This window comes from Cannabis sativa, chromosome 8, assembly GCF_029168945.1.
Source record: "Cannabis sativa cultivar Pink pepper isolate KNU-18-1 chromosome 8, ASM2916894v1, whole genome shotgun sequence".
NCBI lineage: Eukaryota > Viridiplantae > Streptophyta > Magnoliopsida > Rosales > Cannabaceae > Cannabis > Cannabis sativa.
This window is the reverse complement of record NC_083608.1, coordinates 39,756,088-39,770,868: the sequence shown is the minus strand read 5'-3', so window position 1 is coordinate 39,770,868 and position 14,781 is coordinate 39,756,088. Positions and strand designations below refer to the sequence as shown.

Sequence of the window (14,781 nt, the reverse complement as noted above, 5' to 3'; positions counted from 1 at the left end):
TTTCTTTTTGTTTCATTATTAACATGTCCTTGTTTAGATTGTGATACTTGAATTTTCAATAGTGTTAAAGGGTTTTTTTTCGTAAATATAGAAAAAAAATAATAAAGTAGAAATAAATAATAAAAAAATATGAAAACAAAAAATAATTAAAATTTAAAATATGAGAATTAATAAAAAAAAAAGATATTAATTAATTTGATAAAGAAACTCATTATTTATCAACTAGTTAAAAATTCGAGACAAAAAAATTGATTTCGTAAAGCAACTAAGATTAAAAATTACACATAACAACCACTTAAACAAAATCAATAAATAAATAATTAGTTCCTTGAATTAATTAAATTAAAAATCTGTTCTCCAATTAACTAAATTATAAAACTAATTCTTTGAATTAATTAAATCAAAAATCAATTTCTAAAATTAATAATTCAAGAACTGTTTTATGAAATGATTAAATAAAAAATCAGCTGAGACATAAATTAAATTAAAGTAGAACTAATTCCACAATAAAATAACTAAAATTAAATAACACCCAATAACTCAAAAAGTGATTATAATTAAAAAAAAAAAATAAATAAACCAAATAGAATCAGTTCCAAAAACAATGTACTCTTGTTTTTGGTACTTCAGCTGCTATAACAACGGACATGCTTTCATCTGCTACATTTTATTATGAGTTTGGTACTTCAACTGCTACAAACATGGTTTCATCTTGTGCACTATTTTTAGAATTCGGTGCTTCAGCTTCCATGCTATTGGGCAATGATATCAAATTTTGATGTTCATTCTGCTTTTCAAAAACCCTTATTGTTAAAGCAGCTTGTTGTCTAGGATAAGTTGCAAACTTTGCTTAAAATGAGAAGAAAAAGGTCATTACATTTTGATATTTAGTTTAGACACCCTTATAAAATAACAAAATTACAATTGATGATAAGGAAGCTGAATAAGCAAACCATGTATGAAAATAAATTTTTACTCTTAGAAATACACACATAGTTGTTATATACTTTGAAATAATAAAACATTAAAAGTAACAAGAAAAGTGATTCATCAAAAATATAGATGGTAACCATCCCATCCACACTAGTGACTAAATCTGTGGGAGTGTCTCCTAAATCTGTACCTCCAATTGTAAAATTCCCCATTAATTATAAGATTTGAGATGATGAACACAAGTATATAATCACTTTACTTCCAATATTCATCACATTAGAGAAAAAAATAATAGGATTCAACTGATGGTGGAAGAAAGATCACAATGAGCCTGATTTTAGGGATGAGATTCTGCAAGAGTGAAAGTGACGACAGACATGAGCAACCGGCAACCAATGATGAACATGGAGGTGAAATAGCAAAAGAGATAGCTTCTCAAAAATCACTACCAGAAGAGACCAAATAAATATGATTCAAGAGAAATAAATCCATGAGAGCCCGTTCATTATACCTACCAAATAGAGATCAGCAATGGCAACAAAGTCTCCACGACATGAATATGGCTTCAAACCAAAGAGGGTTGCTTATTCGAAGTAACAAAATGTATATAAATATATAAAAATAGTAGTTTATTTTATTATATTACAGGGTAATTTATTAGTTTTGAAAATAAACTTTAAAGTTATTTAAATGTATTTTAAATAATAAGATAATATGATATAACTTAAAAATAACTAATTAAGTATTGAGATATTTACAAATAAGTTTTAGAGGTAACTAAATTGTATGTCAAATTAATGATATAAAAATAATTTTTTTTTTTTATAATGTAAAAGTAATTAATTAGTTTCTTAAGTAACCAAAATGTTACTTTTGAAAAGGTATAATTTTTTTTTAAAAGAATCAAATCCGGAATTAATTTTATTTTAGGCATATTAGTTTAGAATTAAAGTATCTTTTAATAATGTAATAAGGTATTATTGTAATTGAGATTTTTTTAAAGTATTTTATTAATTTGCATTTTATGTATATTTTTGAAAAATGCCATGTACATATGGGCTAGAATTCTCATGGATCCAAAGTCCACTAACTGTAGAATGTGGACTTTGATCCAAAGTTACATACACTACAACTACGTTCGCTTTACAATTGACTCAATTGTCCGACTTTTCGCTTCGGAACAAGTCCTGGTAAATTTGCATGTGACTATATTTCTCAAAATGTAGTAGAGGACTCATACTTATAAATTATTTAGGCAAAATTACACCGTATATTATTTTTTTGGGATAAGTTGAAAAATATTTTTTTTTATATCTATTAATTAAAAATACTCTCATGTTATTTTTTTTATTAAAATATACCCATTTTCTAGGTGGATTGCCTAATATACTCCCACTCTCTACTTAACTTTAGCATATAATTTACATAATTTAAGGGGTCTAATGGGACATCATCTACAAAAGTGGGTATATTTAAAAAAATATGAAAATAGAGGTAAAAATTAAAACAAGTAAAGTAAATTAGGTATACAATGTAATTTCTTCCTATTTTTTTGCTTATTTTTTATTTTTATATTGCCATGCAGTATAATTTTAATACTTTTATACGGTAGTATATTATATTTTTTAAAAGTTTTGATGTTAACGTGGGCTGTTATTTTTAGTGACATTTTAATTATTTATTTTTTTATTTTTTTTACTTAAAATTAATAATGATAAAAATAAATACATATATATATATACTAAGTTGATGTTACGTGCAAAATGCACGTATAATTAGTTTTTTTTTTTAATTAAGTTTAATAAAGTGATATTAAGTGCAATACATGTATATTTAATTTTTTTTAATTAGGTACTGTTTTTTTTTTAAATTATTGAAATAGAGTTTGAATAAGGTGATATTAAGTGCAATACATGTATGTTTAATTTATTTTAATTAGGTACTGTATATTTTTTTTTTTAATTTTTGAAATAGAGTTGGGATTTTGATCTTTAAGAAATTTTTTTAGCTATTGCTACATTGATGTATCATTTGAATGTGATTATATATTTTTAAATTTTTATATTTTTTTAATTAGGTAACGTATTTGATAATGTATATATTGTAATTTATTTATTCTTAATAAGAACTCACAAAACCAAATTTGAGTGTGTCTATATATAAATTGAATTTGTAAATTTGATATAAAGGTTTTTTATTTGCAAACTTTACGAAAAATATGGTGTGCGAATTCAATTTAAAATATTAAATAAATAATAATAAAGTTTAAAATATAGTTAAAAATATTTATAAAATTTTAAATTTAAATTTCTTTATATAAAATATTTACATAGTTTTTTATTTTATTTTAATTTAAAGTTAAACTAATATATTTAAAAATAAAAATTAAAAATATTAATAATATTTTAAGTATTTTAAATTAAAATAAAAATTTATTTATAAAAAATATTAATATAATTTTATTTTTAAATATATATAATAATATTATAAAATTAATAAAAAATATTCTCGTAAGTAATAGAATAGAAACCTAAAAAGCATCGTTAAACCAAGAATTTTATTACATAGCCACATTTTATGTAGAATAGATATGTGTAGTAGTTAATATTTTAAATTTAAATTTCTTTATATAAAATAGAGAAATTTGCGGCCAAACCTCCTTATGTTTCATTTGTTTAACACTTAACCCCCTTTTTTTTATTTTTGGTGGGAAAACCCCTTTAAGTTCCGTTCCGATTGCAATTTACTATTCTGTGCATTGACCCGTTAACTCCTAAATCCAACTTAGCTTATCTACCAAGGTGGCTACTTTAATACACAGGTGGTAATTAAAACTATTTTTGTGTTTTGAAAATAATACATAATAAAATAAATCTAATAATTAAAATTTAAATTTAGAACTTTTTTTCCTAATTAAAACAAAATAAAATAAAAACCAAAAATATTTACAAAATTATATCAGAATCTAATAAAACCTCTCAAAATCAAAATCTGTTTCTTCTTTACATAAAAAAAAAAAAATCTGCCTTTTCTTCTTCTGTCGAAACCCATAATCCCAAACTCCCAAACCCACTGGTATCCTCAAAAATCAAGAGCAGACGCTGTTGTGGGTGGTCGGTTCTCCAGCTTCCATTGCCGGCGACAATGTAGCTGTGTGGCGTGTGCCGTCGTCAAAGGATTTTTTTTTTGTTTTGCTGCCTTCGCAATCGTCTAGGGCTCATCGTTGATTGAACCAGGGGCTGGTTATTGTTGTGGGTGGTCGTTTCTTCAGCTTCCACTACCGTCGATGATCAGAGGTGAAGACCACAGTAAAAATCAGAGGAGAAGATGACAATCCTCCGGATGACGGTATGCTATCGCTTGTGAAGTTAGGATTTTTTTAATAATAATAATAAAAAAAAAATGTTTCCTTTGTTGTTTGTTGGTTGAACAGGGTAACAATGGTGAGTTTTATAGATGATTATTTTTTGGGGGCAGTGTGGGTTATGGTGAAATGATATTAAAAATATTTGAATATTGAAGTGGGTTTGAATATTGAAAATGGGGTATAAATGTATTGACCATAGCTTTCTACAATTGATTCAACTCTCTTGTTGTGACATGTTACGAATCCTGTCCACTGAATATGCAGGTTCTTCATCCATTGTTGTAATGGAGGAAATTTTACTCTCCAACTGTAGAATTTTTCTAAGCAGCCCAATATCACTTTTCTTGATCGTTAACAAATTTCAAGGTCCAACCAATGCCAAAAATCACAATACCCATAATCTTCCAAAAACCACCATTTTCGTTACACACTGTGAACCATCAAAGAAAAATAAAATCATGGAAAGAAGAACAAAACTCACCAAATGCTTCCAAAAGAATATAAATCGGCCCTAAAATCGACCAGATCTAGAGCATAAGTATATTTTGATATTGGAGGAGTTGATTTTCTGATTGGGTTCTAAACCGCTCAGGTGTGTGTAAACCATGTCCAAAGCTTTGACTCCAATACTCACAGTCAACATATTCTGGAGAAAAAAATTTTAAATTCGGATTTTACTTATTAGATTTATTTTATTATGTATTATTTTTAAAACACAAAAATTGTTTTAATTACTATATGTGTATTAAAGCAGCACGTGGGTAGATAGGCTGGGTTGTATTTAGGGGTTAACGGGGTGAATGCACAAAACAGTGAATTATAAACGGAATGGGACTTAAGGGGGTTTTCCCACCAAAAATAAAGAAAAGGGAGTTAAGTGTTAAATAAATGAAACATAAGGAGGTTTGGCCGCAAATTTCACTATAAAATATTTACATAGTTTTTCATTTTATTTTAATTTAAATTTAAAGTAATAAATTTAATAATAAAATTAAAAATATCAATAATATTTTAAGTATTTTAAATTAAAATAAAAAATCTATTTATATAATTTTTATTATTAAACTAGTGAAGTACCACGTGCGAAGCACGTACTAGTACATGAATTATATATTGTGTTAAATTTTATTTTTATTTAGGTGGCGTTTAGTTATATGTAATGAAATATAAAAAAAAAAAAACAATTTTTATTCTATTTTTTTTATTTAGTTGCATCTTAAGAGTTGAAATGTCACTTCTATTCTCATTCCTATTTTTATCAAATACTATCATAATATTTAGTGATTTGATAAGAAGATTTTTTACAAAACTTATTAAGACTCAAATAAATAATTTTTTGTATATATTTTGAAAAGTATAATGTATGTATTATATTTTTATGGAGAATAAATATAACTCTCTCTTAATTTTTTTGGATTTTTTATTTAATATAATATATTATTTTGTCAAATATTTAAATATTATTAGTAAACTTATAATGTAGTATATATATATATTTGTCTACTATAGCTATAATAATTTGCTATTAAAATAAATTTCATTCTTAACTAATTAAATTTTATTGATTTTTAATCTTCATTTGATTTCAACCATTACTTTTAGAATTATACTAAATAATAACACTTTTTAAATTTATTACAAAATTATGGTGAAAAAATATTAGGATAAGCTAATATATCATAAACCTTAATATATTTATAAATTATATTAATTTAAAAGAGTATGTAATGTTAGATAAATTAACAATTAACCCAAGATCTATTTGTATATAACATAGAACACAATAATAAGATATAATAATTAGGTATGTGTACCTGATTGATCCATAGCAATTATCTCTGTTTGATCCACAGCAGTTACTCCAATTTGATAGTGCAATACTATCAACTAAGTCTTCCTCCCTAGATCTCTAAATCAGAAGCAGTTTATTTTATCTGATTATCAAAAGGTATACAATTGTGATGAGACAATATGTATTTATAGAGTTAGGGAGGGGACTTAGCTACAAAACCCTACTTGGGCTGGGCCTGCTCATCAAAGGCTTCAGTCAACTAGAAAAGCCCACACTTCTGCTTCACCTAGACTTTACTCACAGATGCTAAGCCCATTAACAATTGATCACCAACAACATGGGCTAACACAGCAAAGAACTATCCAATCAACCCAAGTTTTAATAAAACCAATAAAACTTAATGTAAGCCCAAATAAAAAGTCTAACATTCTCCCACTTGGGCTACATTAATTTTAATACATATATATTATATATCAAAATAATTTTATTTGAAAACGACTCATGGGTTGAACAACAAGAAAACATTTGTGGCCACTTTAAAAAATGATAGTTCTCTGATAGCATCTCAACATACCGGTCCAATTTAACCTTTGATAATGAACTATGACAATCATATTGTTTTTAACTCAACAAAAGACATTCATAATCACAAATACCAAAGTATTAAATCGACATGGTCAATAAGTCTAGTAGTGTGGTAAGGAATTATGTTCAACATGTGATCAATTTAAAATAACATAATATCCTTATCAGCCCTCAATTTCACTGATACCGTGATGCTTAATAAATAAGCCAGTGAAATTAAACATACACTACTTAATAAATAAGTAAGTGTCACTAAACTTGCTTAAAAAATTAAGCCAACAAAATATCATTGTCTTTTAGTAAATATACTTAAAATACAATGATCACAACAAGATATGAACTACATGCTTTCAATTCAATTATTCTCGAGAATATAACAAAGCCTAACTGAAAGCATAAACATCCAATAATAAAAATTATTGGCCCACAAAGTAGTTCATAACATCAACAAGTAAACTACATATAAATGTAATCTCAAAAGATAAAACAAGAAACTCCCACTAACCCAAAGGAGCAAAAGATTATAAAATGCTCATATGAACAACATGTAATCAAACAATATGGCACTTAATCCTTTGGTTAGAGGATCTGCTAACATCAACTTGGTCTTGCAATTTTCAATGACAATGTCTCCTTTCTTGACCAAGTCTCTGACAGTGAGATACTTTATTTCCATATGTTTAGAAGCACTACTAATCTTGTTATTCTTTGAAAAGAAAACAGCAGCATTATTATCACAATAGATTAGCATAGGTGTGGAAATAGAATCAACCACTCGTATCTCCGAAATAAAATTCTTCAGCCACAAAGCTTGCAAAGATGCCCCATAACATGCAACAAACTCAGCATACATAGTAGATGATGTGATCAAAGTCTGTTTGACACTCTTCCAAGAAATAGCAGCACCTGCCAAGGTGAAAATATAGCCAGAAGTTGACTTTAAATCATCTACACAGCCACCAAAATCTAAATCTGAATAACCAACAACTCGAAGATTGTCAACATGCTTATACACAAGCATAAAACTCTTCGTTCTTTGCAAATATCTCAAAACTTTCTTGGCTGCAACCCAACGATCATGGTCAGGATCAGATAAATATCTCCCAAGAACAACGACCATGAAAGCAATGTCAGGTCTAGTGCAAACCTAAGCATACATCAAACTCCCTACTACATTTGCATATGGGATATTCTTCATTGCTTCTCTTTTTAAGTCGTTCTTGGGACAATGTTGCTTAGTAAATTTGTCCCTTTCAAAATAAGAACGAATCAGCTTTACACAAATCCATGTTGAACCTTTTGAGCACACGATTATTGTAAGCTTCTTGAGGTAAGCCAAGAAATTTTCAATTCTTATCATGATAAATCTCAATCTCCAAAACTAAAGATGTCTCTCCAAGATTTTTCATATCAAAATTGGTAGACAGAAAACTTTTGGTCTCATTTAGTAATGACAAATCACTGCTGGCAAGTAAAATATCATCTACATAAAGAACAAGAAAAAATATGATGACTCCCACTGATCTCCATATAAATACACTAGTCAAACTTGCTCTCGATGAAACCCAACAGTGTCACAACCTTATCAAACTTCAAGTACCACTGGTGAGATGCTTGTTTGAGACAATAAATAGATCATTTCAATTTGCAAACTAAATTGTCATTTCTATTTTCTTCGAAGCCTTCAGGTTGAGACATATAGACTTCCTCATTCAATTCTCCATTCAGAAAAGCAGTTTTAACATCCATTTGATGCAACTCTAAATCAAAATGCGCAACTAAGGCCATAATAATTCTGAATGAATCTTTAGTGGAAACAGGTGAGAAAGTTTCAGTGTAATCAATACCTTCTCTTTGAGTAAAGCCTTTAGCCACTAAACGCGCTTTAAACCTTTCAATCTGTCCCTTTTTTTTATCCCTTTTAGCCTTTAAAATCCACTTACAACCTATTGGTTTAACACCATCAGGTAATAAAACTAGCTCCCATACACCATTTTTCTTCATGGAGTCGATCTCATCATCCGTAGCTGCTAACCATTTTGAAGATTGTGGACTATTAAGGGCTTCACTAAAAGTGACAGGATCCACAAAATGATCAATATCATATTCTCCTTCTCCAAGATAAACAAAATTATCATGACACTTTGTTGACTTCTTTTGTCTCTGAGATCTTCTTAGAGGAGGTACTTCTGGAATAACTTCTCTTTGTTGATCATTGTTTTGAATAACATCTTCCACAACTGGAATTTCTTCAATAACAGGATTCTCATTAACAATAGGAGCTTCATCATTAATAGGCCCTTCATCAATAATAGGACCTTCATCATCTTCGATATCGGGAGCAATATATTCATCAACAATGGGAGCATTACCAACTGGAGTAGGATGGAGACTACTATTATCATCTCTTGAAAATGACATAGGAATACAAATTCCTTTAGATGACTCCCCCATTTCAAGAGATGTTGAAGGAATTTTTTCAGCAACATCAAATTCCAGAAATTTAGCAGTCTGAGATTCAACAATTCGCGTACCACGAGTAGGACAGTAAAAGCGATAGCCTTTTGAGCGCATTGGATAACCAATGAAATAACAACGATTTGTTCTCGAATCTAACTTTCTTAAATTTGGATCATAAATTTTTACTTTAGCTGGACAACTTCATACACGAAGATGATTCAGACTAGGCTTCCGCCCAGTCCACAACTTAAAAGGATTTTGGGAACAGATTTACTGGGAACACGATTTATAATATAAGTTGCAGTCATGAGTGCTTCACCTCATAAAAACTCTGGAAGATTTGATCTACTCATCATACTTCTAACCATATCCATGAGAGTGCGATTTCTCCTTTCAGCAACGCCATTTTGCTCAGGTGAACCAGGCATAGTGTATTGAGCAACTATACCATTTTCTTGTAAGTACTCTGCAAAAAGCCCCATGTGTTGTCCAGATTCTGTATAACGACCATAATATTATCCTCCACGATCAGAATGAACAACTTTGATGACTCTTCCTAATTATTTCTCAAGAACATTTCGAAAGATTTTGACTTTATCAAAAGCGTTGGATTGTCTCTGATTAGGTAGGTGAGGCCATAAGAAGAAAAAACATCGATAAAAGTTATAAAATACTTGTTGCTGCACAACGTGTTGGAATAAGGTTTACTGATGTTAGTGTGGATAATCTCTTATAAAGAGTGACTATAGTGAGCAGTCTGCTTTCTTATTTTAGTCAATTTTTCACCAGTACAATCAGCACAAGTATCACAACCAGAAACATCAACAGGAGAAAGAATTTTAGCTAGAAGTAATCGATCAATTCTTTCTTTAGAAATATGACCCGATCTATCGTGCCATAATAATAAGGATGTTATCTTAATATAATATTTCTTATCCACAATATTCACAATATTGAAAAAGGAAGCTAAGGAAGTCAATGATAATTTGAAAAGAATATCAGAGTAAAAACAGTTTCCAATTATTCGGAGTCAAACATAATGTCAACACTATAATTGGCAAAACGAAAAGAAAATCATTGTTTAACTATAAGCGGAAGCGAAACTGAATTACTTTAAAAGTAAGAATCAAGAAAGTACTGTTCAAGACAATCTGAACACTAAACTGTAATTCAAGAATAAATATTCCAACATAGATAACATCATCGCTAACATAAGTGCCACTTTAAGCTTTGACTCCTTCTCACTTATCTTCTTGAAATCCCTTAGCCTCTGGTTGTTGTTGTTTCTCTTCATATTTTCTTTATCCTTTGTTGGGCTTGAGTTGAGAAACAAAGTGAGAAGACTCATTCTTTTCATTTTGTTAGCTTGCTTGTTTCAGCTACACACTGAGAAATTAGATCACTAAAACTCCATGTTTTATTATAAGTGTTGTAGGCTGTCTTGATAAGACTGAAAGAGGCAGGAAGTGCATGAAGAGCTCGATGAATAATGAAAGAGTCAGGAAGAGGAATATTATGATCTTTCAACTTGGACTGAACATTCACCAATTTCAGAATAAAATCTCGCACTCCTTTTATTTTTCATACTTAATGGTTGCCATTTCATCCATAAGATGTCCAGCTTTAGCGATTTCACTAGTGTGAAATAGTTTTTCTTTGCTTTGAAAAACTCATTAGTATTTGAGGTGTTTGGCAAACCATCAAAAGATGTTCAGGAATTAAACGGTTCATAGCAATGAAACTAAGATGATTTGAATTTTTCCAATGTGCATGAAGAATTTTTTGGGCAACAATTCTGATATTAGAATAAGATCAGCAGATTTTTCTTCTCGAAGGCATAAGTCCAAATCTATTATGCCTAAAGTAATTTTCACATCTCGTTTCCATGTCTTAAAGTTGAAGCATTCAGAATTCAGATGAAAACGGTATTGTTGTTCGTAGAAAGGAGACCGAAAAATCCAAAAAAAATAAAACTTGAATAAGCAATATGAGCGATGCATTAGAAAATATTGTAGAGTCAACTGGTCATTATAAACTCCCCTTTGGGGTGAGAATATAACACACACATGATCTACCTTCATGAAGTTAACAACAAAGAAAAAATACATATCATTTAAGAATTTTATTACCTTTGGGCAAATAAATTTCTTAAAAATATGTATTAATTCAAGCAAAAAATAATAATAAATTTATATATTTAAATTATTACCTTTGGGCAAATAATTAAAATATATACATTTAATATTAACTCACTTCATGGAATGTGAACTAATATATGTAAATACTACCTTTGGGCAAGTAATTACACATATAGTCAACCAAAAGATATAATATTTTCTTCAACATGTGAAATTTGGTGATAAAACAATCATTGAAAATTAATAATTTTCAACCAAATTTCCAAAAGAGATATATTAATTGCTTTTATTATATTGATAATAAAAAAAATAACGTGTCCACCATAACACATTATTTTTGTATCAAACAATCAAGTTTTATAACTTTAGAACAACAAATAATGAAAAGATGTGAAAGAAAGAATATTGGTGGAGATTACATAGTCAAGATTTAATCAAATAAGAGAGTGACTATATCTTATGGAACGAGAAGAAACCCAAAAAATTTTCTATGATTTACGGATTTTGAAAAATCATCAAAAATTATTTTTAATAATTTTTTAACTGCATAATTATCATTAAAATAATAATAATTATTAAATTGCGTCAAAAAATTAATTAAAAATCACCAAAAAATCAGAAATCAAATTCTAATAATGCTGGAAAAAAGAATCGTTGAAAACGGAGTCATGAAACTACCTCACTCTCTCTCACTCTCCGGCAGCCGCGAGTGGGCTTCGTCCCAGCGGGTTGTCTTCAACCTCCAGCAGCTTCCATGGCTGAAAAAATGGGTTTTGTGCGACCCGGTTCAGACCCGAGCGGGTCGGGACGAAATTCCGGCCAAAAAAGTGACGAAACGGAGGGGAAAAAGAGGGATTTTGATTGGTTTACAATTTCTAATAGATCTATGTCTCTAATTTCGGCTATTAATTGCTAAAAAAATAGATCTAAAGAAAAACTATCCAAAAAATAAAGAACATTAAAAAAAATTATTTGGATATCAATCTTGATCAAAATACAAAATTAATCATTGAAGAACATTCATAAACAATTAAGAATGAGATATCTATAATCAATTTTAAATTAAAAACAATAAAATCAAAAAACACAAATTATAATTTCATATTATAATTATATAAACCCTAAAACTTTGAAGTTAAAATTCTCTTAATATACACAATGATTTCATGCATGTAATATATCAATAGAACGAGAATTTGATGATAAACAAAACCCCTAAAGTTTTAAGATTTAAAAACAAAAAATTCAACATAAAATAATAACGAAATTAATATGAAATTATGGATAATTAACATATACAAATTAATTATACTAATTATAGGTTCTAAATCATATACAATAGGCAATCTGATACCACATGTTAGATAAATTAACAATTAACCCAAGATCTATTTGTATATAACATAGAACACAATAATAAGATATAATAATTAGGTATGTGTACCTGATTGATCCATAGCAATTATCTCTGTTTGATCCACAGCAGTTACTCCAATTTGATAGTGCAATACTATCAACTAAGTCTTCCTCCCTAGATCTCTAAATCAGAAGCAGTTTATTTTATCTGATTATCAAAAGGTATACAATTGTGATGAGACAATATGTATTTATAGAGTTAGGGAGGGGACTTAGCTACAAAACCCTAGTTGGGCTGGGCCTGCTCATCAAAGGCTTCAGTCAACTAGAAAAGCCCACACTTCTGCTTCACCTAGACTTTACTCACAGATGCTAAGCCCATTAACAATTGATCACCAACAACATGGGCTAACACAGCAAAGAACTATCCAATCAACCCAAGTTTTAATAAAACCAATAAAACTTAATGTAAGCCCAAATAAAAAGTCTAACATGTAATTCAATGTTGATAAAAATCTCCAAATATTATCATGTGAATGTAATTTATTTATATTGTTGTTAGGTTATATATATCTTCTAAGGGGTATATATGTAATTTAATGATAAAAAGCCTAAAATATTGTGACTTTTATTTAAGTTATAGATATATATATAATAATATTATAAAATTAATAAACAATATTCTGTTAAAGTTAACGTAGAAACCTAAAAACATCGTTAAACCAATAATTCTATTACATAGCCACACTTTATATAGAATAGATATATAAAATTTTGATTTGATTGATGTTGTCACTTTGTGACAAGTTTTTTTTTTATTTATTTTTACTTAAAATTAATGATGATAAAGATGAGACCCATTACGTGTTCTCATTTCATTTTTTCATCATATTTCTTATTCTTTCTCTCTCATCATCATCTTCTTCTTTTTCATAGGTTTCTTTTTTTGTTGTTTCAAAATTCATACACTTATTATCTTTTTTCTCACTCTTCTCTCTCTCTCTCTCTCTCTCTCTCTCTCTCTCTCTCTCTCTCTCTCTACATTAACATATAATTTATTTTATTTTATTTCTTGTTCAGTTCTTCTTCTTCATCTTCTTCTTCATTTTTTTTTTAGTTTTTCTAATTTTCAGTCACCCTTTTAGGGAAAAATAAGAGTGTGATTTTTATATTCTGATTTTTCAGAACTGTTCTTGCAAATATAGTCGTTGTTGCATTTGGTGTTGAGGCTGTGCAGAAGATGGTTAGTTTTTTAGTCCTTTTTTCTTTTGTTTTTTTATTTGTTTTAGTGTTGTTTTGCCATGATTTATTCATTTGACGTCAATTTCACTGTTCTTGCTCATTCTCGCCAAAATTAATGGTTGTTTTTCAAGTGTTCTCGTGTTGCTATGGCGGTTCCATTCATGGGTGTGGAAGATTATAAATACATTTCTTCTTCCTTCTCTATGATTGTTTTTGTATTTTTTTTTCCTGATTCTCCTATAAATGCATTTGACAAGCTCATTGGCTAAAAAATTTTGAGGGTGTGGTTCTTTTATATTTTTTGAAGTGGTTATATCTGCTTCATTGTTTTATATTTGTTTTTTTGTGTTGTTTTAGTAGTTTTTTTATTCTTATTTTCCAAGACTGGGCTTTTAAATATAGCCACTATTGTATCTAGTATTGAGGTTGTGCAGAAGATGGTTAGTTTTTTAAAATTGTTTTAGTGTTGTTTTACAAATGTTTTGCCACGATTATTTATTTGACGTCGATTTCTCTATTTTTGCTCCATCTTGCCAAAATCAATGGTTTTTTCAGGTGTTCTCGTATTGCTGCGGTAGTTATATCTGTGGGTGTGGAAGATAGAGGCTTGGTATGTGATTTTTGGCATCTACAGTATAAAAGAAAAAAAAAAATACAAAGACTGTATAAATATAATTTTTGCCGTGTAACAGTATAAATGTAAACTTTTACTCAAAATCTAATATTTTTGTAAGTTGCCCTTTATTTATTAAGAATAAAAGGGATACTTTTTTAGAAGAAAAAATAAAGAAATAAAAAGGATACCGAAGTGCTTTTCTACCAATAATAATTCGGCTAATGTAAGACTTCATTATTTTTCGTAAGGTTTGGTTGGCAAGAATGAAAATAGAAATAAAAATAAAAAAAGA

At 28.6% G+C, this 14,781-nt stretch overlaps 1 long non-coding RNA gene across 1 annotated transcript; it reads left to right on the top strand.

Annotated features, from left to right (window-relative positions):
• Window positions 1-13,148: 13,148 nt before the first annotated feature.
• LOC133030312 (uncharacterized) lies at window positions 13,149-14,562 on the top strand. Its single transcript, XR_009684160.1, has 2 exons — window positions 13,149-13,874; window positions 14,429-14,562. It is a non-coding gene; the product is annotated as an uncharacterized LOC133030312 (long non-coding RNA).
• The last annotated feature ends 219 nt before the right edge of the window (window positions 14,563-14,781 follow it).